This window comes from Octopus bimaculoides, chromosome 8 (assembly GCF_046866305.1).
Source record: "Octopus bimaculoides isolate indiv1 chromosome 8, ASM4686630v1, whole genome shotgun sequence".
NCBI classification, from domain to species: domain Eukaryota; kingdom Metazoa; phylum Mollusca; class Cephalopoda; order Octopoda; family Octopodidae; genus Octopus; species Octopus bimaculoides.
This window is the reverse complement of record NC_142935.1, coordinates 63,424,297-63,431,898: the sequence shown is the minus strand read 5'-3', so window position 1 is coordinate 63,431,898 and position 7,602 is coordinate 63,424,297. Positions and strand designations below refer to the sequence as shown.

Below are 7,602 nucleotides of genomic sequence, written 5' to 3'. Positions count from 1 at the left end.
AACACTACCAACACAGAAACAACAACAACACTACCAACTTAGACTATAGACTAATAACGCTACTATAACGACCATCAATATAGTAAAGGGTAAAGACCTCCTTCGGTCACGAATGACCATAGGATTGTACCTAGAATATTACCACAATATCAGGAATACCATAATCGCAAATACCAGCAACACAAATACCACAACCACCACGGCCACCACAATAACACAATCATGTCCCCAGTCACATGTTACTACTAGCATTTATCCAGTACTTCGACTAATATCTCATATGTGTTTCTGATAAGTTATTTTCTTAGGAGAAAGCGCTTGGCCCAGTTGTTAGAGTTTGGGGCTCACAGTCGTGAGGTAGTGATTTTGATTCCTGCACCAGGCTCTCTGTTCTGTTGTGTTCTCCAGCGAGACACTTTATTTCACGTAGCTCCAGTTCACTCATTTGTAGAAATAAGTTGTGACGTCACTGGTGCCAAACTGTATTGGCCTTTGCTTTGCTCTTGGATAACATGAGTGGCATGGAGAGGTGAGGCTGGTATGCATGGGTGACTGCTGGTCTTCTATAAACAACCTTACTCCGAATTGCCCATGGGAGGGTAACGTTGTAGGTGCAATCCTATGGTCATTTGTGACACAAGGTGGTCTTTAACCATTACCCTATGTACATATAATGGTGTGGAGAAGGAAGGCTGGTATGCACGGGCGACTATTGGTCTTCCATAAACGACCTTGCTCGGACTTTCGCCTCGGGGTGACAGAACTTTCTTGATGCAATCCATGGTCATTTGTGACTGAAATAGCTCTTTACTCTTTTATTTTAAAATGTTATTGAATGTTTCGTTTTCTGTTTTAATTCTTTGAGTTCTTCCTAAAAGGAAACAAGGCAAACAGAGAAGCAAGGCTGGATCCCTGGAATTTAGATAACTACGATAGGAATTACATGTTGAACTTTTAGAAAATCCTTACACACCTTTCCTATTCCACTTACAGATTGTATTAACAGAGTGCCTGTTAGTTAGTTCCTTTCTTTACTTGAAAATTTTACTTTTTCAGATTAGACATTTACTAAAATAAACAAGTACTCCAAAAATTCTGGTAAACGATGAGGTACTGAAAAGTTCCTGGCTTTAAGGGTTTCGCGAAAGACCTCGTTGGAGGCCCAAGCTTCCGAGCTCTTTTGCAAATCTTAGGAAAACTGAAGGACCACTACAGTAAGTGTGTAACTCTGAGGGGGGAATATATTGAATAAAATCATAATTAACTGATCTGATCCTCCTGTATTTTCTTTTATCCAAAGCCAGGAACTTTTCAGCACCCCCTCCTAAATCTGAATTTGAAATTAGGGTAGAGAAGCTGCAGGTTTCAAACCAGTTGTTCGCAAATATTCCCCTTCGTAGAGGTTTTGTTGGTTGTGTTCACATTTATAGGGCAATACCTCTATGACTACAGGACATTTTTTTTTTTTTTACTTTTCTATTCTAAAAAAAAAAACTATATCAGACCTGATATGTTTGCCCTTTGCACTAATATTCGATTTATGGCGACAAAACTCTTTGAATATAAAACACATGCTAAGCAAGTAAAAAACATTTTGATTTATTTGAAGCATTTTGTAGTATGGTAGAAGGTTACACAGCGATCAACTACCGATAGTCATTTTGAAATATTTTTGCAAAAATTTCGATATACGGCGAGAAAAATCATTCTTAGACAGAATGAAAGGGTTAGATATTTATCGAGTAAAAAGTATGGGACAACGTGGCACCTACTCTACATATTGGATAGAAGTAAAGACGAATTTTCGTTCAGCCAGTCTCTGAAGTATAAGCCTCATAACAATAAGTTGTTAATAACGACGTTATTATAAAATATATGCAGTATTGCTACTATACATAAATCTATGTGTACAACCAAAGAAGTAATTAAAAGCTGTTATGAACAGACGTAGGGCACCGAGCGGGAAGAATTATTAGCTCTTCGGACAAACGTTCAGCTGCATTTCTTCAGGCTCTTTAAGTTCTGAGTTCAGATCCCGTTGGGGTCAACTTTGCTTTTCATTCGTTCGGGGTCAATGAAATGAAGTTACTACTCAAATGCTGGGATAAATGTAATCAACTTGGCCTTTTCCTCTCAAAAATTACTTGTATTGAACCCTGCAACGTATGAGCATACCGTTCTAGAAGAATAATGAGATTCCGGTCGCTTATACACCATGGAATCTGGGTAACCGACTTTATGAGTCCCAGTATTTAATAAAAAAAAAATGAAGACAAACTACAAACGTATGTTCGCCTATTTCAAATGCGTAAAGTTACAAAAACATGACAAAAGCATACATTATATGGAATCAAATAGACTGAGATTAAATTACTGATTTGGCGCAAGACCAGCAATTTTTGGTACTTATTTTATGATCCCGGAAGGATGAAAGATGAAGTCGACCTCGGCGGAATTTCAACTCAGAACGTGGAGATTGGTAAAATGTCGATAAGCTTTTTGCCCGAAGTGCTAACGATTCGTTGCCTTAACTGAGATCAAAATATTGAAGCTAATTACAAGTAGACTATAACTTGTACTCAACACATCGCATTTCTTGTGCAAGAATTAAATCCTGCAGATTCGTGGGACACAGAACGAGTAACAAGCATATGCATACCTTCATCAGTGAGAAAGTGGCGAATTCGTGGAGCAGAGCAATAACATCGTGAAAGAAGTCATTATTGGCACTAAACAAGATAAAACGGTTATTAAACGGTTATTAGTGCATGGCTCATTGCTTAGAACGACGGGTTCACAATCATAGGGTAGTGAGTTCGATTCCCGGACTGCGCTGTGTGTTGTGTTCACTCAGCTGTAGAAATGAGTTGCGACTTCACTGGTGCCAAGCTGTATCGGCCTTTGCCTTTCCCTTAGGCTACATCGGTGGCGCGGAGAGACGTGGATGGTATACATAGGCACTGCTGGTCTTCCATAAATAAACTTGCCTGGACATGGGCCTCGGAGAATAACTTTCTAGGTGCAATCCCATGTGGGTTCTTTGCCCTTTACCCTAAGTACATATAATGGCGTGGAGAGTGGAGCTGCTATGCATGAGTGATTACTGGTCTTCCATATATGTATGTATATATATGTATATATCTGTATATAGGCCACAGAATGGATCGAAAGATTCTCAGCATAGAAAACATTTAGTAGTGCTCAAAGATTCAAACTTAGACTCCGATGTCTTTACAGAGGATCGATTCCACAAAGTAAAGAATAGTTGTAAGGGGAGGATCAGTATACACACACACACGCATACACGCTTACACACGTGCACACACACATACATATATATATATATATATATATATATATATATATATATATATATATATATATATATATATATATATATATATATATAAATATATATATATAAAGAGAGAGAGAGAGAGTTAAGCGTGTATATTAGATTATACCATGTCATCTTTAATTTTCGAATACGAATGTGTGTGTATGTGTGTGAGTGTGTATGTGTGTATGGATGTGTGTGTGAGTGAGTAAGTGCGTGTGTGTGTATGAGAGAGAGAGAGAGAGAGAGAGAGAGAGAGACAGTGTGTGTGTGTGTGTGTATGTGTATGTATGAGTGCTCTTTCACATTCCATCGTGTAATGAACGTCGGTGTTCACTTAACGTACCTTTCGCCAATTCTGTCTCCCATTCTCTCTCTCTATATAGATATATATATATCTGTGTTTCTCTCTGCCTTTCTCTGCCTTTCTCTGCTTTCTTCTCTCTCTCTCTCTCTCTCTTTCTTTATCCCACTCTCGCCCTCTCTTACTATCTCTTATATCTTCTTTCACTCTCCTATCAATCCCTCCCTTCTCAAATACCTCTCTATAAATCTTTACCCCAAATCAATCTTCCTCTCCCTTCCACCCACCTCCCACCCAACTCTCTCTCCTTCTTCTTCTCTCCTCCTATTCCTCTTTCTCTCTCTCTCTCTCTCCCTCCCCTTCTTTCTCTGACTGTCATCCTTTTACCTCTCACACAAATACTTTTGCAAACTCCCTCAATCTCATAAATCCACACTAAATCTCGCTCATTCTTTTCTCTCTCTTCCCTCTATTTTTCTTTCTCTCTTTACTTCTCTCCTCTTTCACTCTTCCCCTCTCTTTCTCTCTCTCTCTCTAACTCTTCCTCCTTTCTTTCTCTCTCTTTTTTCTCTTCTCTCTTAGTCTTTCCGACTCTCTCATCCTTTTCAAACTTCTGTCACTTTTCCGAACGCTCTCAATATAACTCTTCACTGAATATCGCTCAACCTCCCCTAACTTCTCCACCCCCACCCTTGTCTCTCACATTGCGTCCCCCTCTCCCTCTCTCTCTCTCTCTCTCACTCTCTCTTCTATTCTGTTCATCAACTCTTTACCTATACCTCGTACAGTCTTGTGATATCTTCTCCTCCTTGTTCAGATTTTCGACAAATTTTTTCTCCTCCTTGTATATCCACTTCTATTCTCATTATCAGATTTCGTTTGAAGTTTCCAACTTCATATTCTTCGTATTTTTTATCATTTATTACGTCGTATGTATATATGTACATCTATATGCAATGTACACGCACACACACACACACACACACACACATACACACATAAAACATACAAATATATTCGTTAATACACATATATATGTACACACACATATACTCAGACACATCTATATTTATGTATATATGTGTGCTAATATGTATATACATATCATGTATATGCATATGTATATATGATATATATATATATGTAATACACATGTATGTGCGAGCTTCAGTGTGCGCATGCGTATGGTGTGTGTGTGCTTAGAGAGGCAGATTTATATATATATATTTATATATGTAAATGTATGTGCGTATGTGTATGTATAAATGTATATATATATGTATAAACATGTATGTGTGTGTGTGTGTGTGTGTGTGTGTATACTCATATTCACACATGCTAATGTAAATTTGTATAAGTATATGCAAATGAATATATACGCATGTGAATACATATATGGTGATACTTATATGTGCATTCTAATGCGTCTGTCTTTCCCTCTCTCTCTCTCTCTCAATATATATATATATATTATATATATATATATATATATATATATATATATTATATATATATATATATATATATATATATATATATATATATATATATATATATATATATATATATATGCATTTATGCATGTATGTATAAACATATGCATGTACAAATATATTTTTCTTGAGATTTCTTGTAGATGTGTCATCGTCTACGAACAATTATATACATAAATAATATATGTGCACCTATATTTCCATATAGATATGTCTGTCTGTTTTTGTGTGTATGTGCGCGCGCGCGCGTGCACGGGTGTGTATGTCTTTTCGCGTACATGCGCATCTTCATCGTGGTGTGTCGATGTGCGATTCCGTGGGTGTGGGTGTATTTGTAACAACAATAGTCTTACTCCTACACGTACGACTTTGAATTAGTGAATTAGCTCCAAATCTAGGCATTCGTGTCACTGCTAACGCTAAAGAAGAAAGCATAATATAACATTATTGAACATCGATGATATACATATGACAATGAGTGCTGTTGCACAGTTATTTATTATTGATATGCCCTATAGGTTCACGTAGAAATTGGTTTGTGAATGCAGCCAGAAGTTAACCTAAAGACATACTTTCAACAATCCTGTACTGTGTTCATAGAGAGTGTTAGGGTTTTACGTAAGAGAAACAATATGAATAACTTTTAACATGGAAAAGATATATGGGTATGTGTATATATTCATAAATATGTGCACATAGATATCAGTATATACATACATGTGGATATAGTTGATATATATACTTAGATGTATATATATATATATATATATATATATATATGCACATACACGCAAACACACATGCTTACATACACACACACACACACACACACACACACGCGCGCGGATGTGCGAGTCTCTATTCCTTTCTATCTCTTTCTCTCCCTATCGCTACCTGCTCTCCTCTCTCTTTTTCTGTCTGTACATACATATATGTATATATATATATATGTATGTATATATATATATATATATATATATATATATATATATATATATATATATATATATATATATACATATGTGTGTGTGTGTGTGTGTGTGTGTGTGTGTGTGTGTGTGTGTGTGTGTGTGTGTGTGTGTGTGTGTGTTATATTCATATATGTCGGTGTAACTCAAGCAACAAATATCATATTTACACTTCTTAACTCTTCGTTCAGTGCAGTTTCGTGGTGAGTGTAGGTGATGAATAAATAAACTACACACAAAACAAGAAGAAAAAAATCCATACATAAGCTAATGTAATAAGGTGCACACGAATATGTAACTGGCGACGTGCGAAGCTTGGAAATTCGGTTTACAGTTTAAATATTATCACAATCCAAAATGACTGCTTCACCCTCAGCTGTGTAACTATGGCTTGCCAAAAAGAACAGATATTAGATTTCTAAACAGAAAAAGTAAAGATTAAATTCTTACCAATAATTCTTTCTTTCAATGAAGATAATCAAATTATCCATAATATAGTAATTCCATAAAGTCTGAAATTCCATCAACGAATGGTGCAACAAATAGGTTTCGATGACGTCATAAAATGATGTTTTCGCAAATTTGCTTCTATTACGTTATTTTTCTGGTGAGATCAGTGGAACTGTTCGTTTTAGTTAATTATATAACCAACTAGTTAATCACAACACACACACACACACACACACACTCACCGTAACACTCATACACACACGCACACAAACGCACACGCACACACACACATACACACGCATATGTATGTATACATATATATACATATATACATATGTATGTTTGTGTATATATATATATGCATATATATATATATATATATATATATATATATATATATATATATTATCAACGTACGTATGTATATATGTGTATATGTTTCTGTCTACCTGTAAAAGTGTGCCTTAGAATATATATATATATATATACATATAGATATGTGTGTATATATATCTGTGTATGTGTGTGTATGAATGTATGTATGCATGTATATGCATATATATATATATATATATGTGAGTGTGTGTGCATGACAGCACAAAGTTTACTCGTTACAAAAGGTAAAAAACACTCAAGGAGTTCAACAGTAGGTTCAAAAATAGAGGAGTATTAGAAATGTAGATATTCCTTTCTACTATAGTCACATGGCCCGAAATTTTTGGGAACGAGGCCAGTCGATTAGATCGACTCCAGTATGCAACTGGTATTTAATTTATCGATCCCGAAAGGATGAAAGACAAAGTCGACCTCGGCGGAATTTGAACTCAGAACGTAAAGACAGACGCAATGCCGTTAAGCGTTTCGCCCGGCGTGCTAACGTTTCTGCCAGCTCACTGTCTTAATTAAATGTACATACAGTAAGTGAAAAGTATAAAAGCAGAACAGGATTGCGTTTCACTTTGAATATGGCAGTGTTTGTGTGTGTGGATGTCAGTGTGTTGCGTAGGCATGCATGTACGTTTTTTTTTCTTTGAAGCTTCAGGCAGTTCA

The 7,602-nt window shown here is 36.1% G+C and overlaps 1 long non-coding RNA gene across 1 annotated transcript in view; it reads right to left on the bottom strand.

Moving 5' to 3' along the window:
- LOC149134435 (uncharacterized) overlaps window positions 1-6,628 on the bottom strand; it is a 75,552-nt gene extending 68,924 nt beyond the window's left edge. Inside the window, exon 1 of the long non-coding RNA XR_016242774.1 lies at window positions 6,553-6,628. This is a non-coding gene — a long non-coding RNA (uncharacterized LOC149134435). The remainder of the gene's footprint in view (window positions 1-6,552) is intronic.
- Between the last annotated feature and the right edge of the window lie 974 nt (window positions 6,629-7,602).